The sequence below is a fragment of the Leptonychotes weddellii genome, chromosome 1 (assembly GCF_054177405.1).
Source record: "Leptonychotes weddellii isolate Sample4059 chromosome 1, ASM5417740v2, whole genome shotgun sequence".
NCBI lineage: Eukaryota > Metazoa > Chordata > Mammalia > Carnivora > Phocidae > Leptonychotes > Leptonychotes weddellii.
In genome coordinates, this window is record NC_138369.1 from 64,680,721 (window position 1) to 64,682,590 (window position 1,870).

Consider the following 1,870-nt stretch of genomic DNA (forward strand, 5'->3'; position numbering starts at 1 on the left):
CAGGACATGCTCTTCTCATGGCAGATCCAGAATATAAGAGCCAAGTCAAACCTTGAAAAATGTATGTAAGGCCTTTGCTCCTATGACATTTACTCATTTTTCATTGCCAGAGCAAGTCACATGGTATAGGGAAGATAATTCCACCTGCAGTGGGAAAGCATTGTAAAGTTATAAAGCAAATGTATGGATATATAATCCCATTACAGGGGAGTGAAGAATTGGGACCAATAATTGAATCTACCACAAGGTCTATGAGCACAGATCTTAAATATGGAAGTAATCCATTGTTAAAAAAAAAAAAAATGTCCCCATAGGAAATCTTTGGAAGGAAGGGATGTGTTCAGAGCTGTAGCTGGCAGTAACGTATGAAATAGACTGGAGAACGGAGAAAGGATGCCAAAGGCAATTAGAAAATATATCTGTAGCCTGAGAAGAAGGGTATGGTGAGCTGCGTTTCAGAGGAGGCACTGGAAAAGGAGATGAAGGGCCATGAGAGGGATTGAGAACATGGCATTTAGATAATTTAACTATTGATTGGCTGTAAGGTGGGTATATGGCAAAAGAAAAGCAGTCATCAGAAATCATATGGAATTGGAGAGTCTGGACCTTGTAGTCTAGCAAAATGGTAAAACTACTCATAATAATTGCATGTAAATTTTGTTGAGCACACAGTGTTTACCAGCCACTGTGCTAAGAACTTTATAGATGTTATTTTATTTAATCATCACAATAACCCAGTAAGATAGGTACAGTTCTTATCTCCATTTTTAAGGTGAGGTAACTGAAGTAACCTGCCTAAGACCATAGCCAGAAATGGTAGAATCAGGATTGAAAGTCTGGTGGTCACCTCCAGAATCTACACTATGTTATCATTCATTTCCTATTTCTTACCCAGCTATATTACTGAAATGTTCATGTTATATCATATTTAGTCACATACCAAACTATTTCTCAGTGGCCAATCAAATAGTCTAAGTGGAAGTGGAATTGTTCGAAACACCATGGATTCTTAGCATTAAAAAATGTAAGGCGAGGGGAGGGGGGGAATGTAAGGTGGGGCACCTGGGTGGGTCAGTCAGAAGATGTCTGACTCTTGATTTTTGAAGGTCATGATCTTGGGGCCCTGGGATTGAGAGCCACATCAGGCTCTGCACTGAGCAGGGAGGCTCTGCACTGAGAGGGGAGTTTCCTTGAGTATTTCTCTCCCTCTCCCGCTGTCCCTCCCCCTGCTTGTGCACACTGCTCTCTCTCTCTCTCTCTCTGGCTAAAGTAAATAAATAAATCTTTAAAAAAAAATGTAAGGCAATGGGAAAGGCAGTAAAAACTGATGTCTGGTCAACCAAATGGTCAAGACTGATAGAAGAGTCACATCTATAATTATTTCACAGAAAGCTCTTTTAATTTGATCATGCTGGTTAAGTAGTCTTGTTTCTTACTCCCCACTAGCCTAACCACTTCCCAAGTACAAGTAAAAAGAAGAGATTGCCAGTAGAAATAAATACCGCCTAACATTAAGATGCCCCCTCCCAGGCCGCCTGGGTGGCTCAGTTGGTTAAGCGACTGCCTTCGGCTCAGGTCATGATCCCGGAGTCCCTGGATCGAGTCCCGCATCGGGCTCCCTGCTCTGCAGGGAGTCTGCTTCTCCCTCTGACCCTCCCCCCTCTCATGTGCTCTCTCTCATTCTCTCTCTCTCAAATAAATAAATAAAATCTTAAAAAAAAAAAAAAAGATGCCCCCTCCCAGTTATTCTACACACCCAACAGCTGTTCCTTGATTGGGCAGGTGCTACATACACTGAGGCTCTTCGCCTTAGAAGTGGAAGGATGATATTAGTTCAAGGAGAGTACAGAGAGCTATCACATCTTAATTA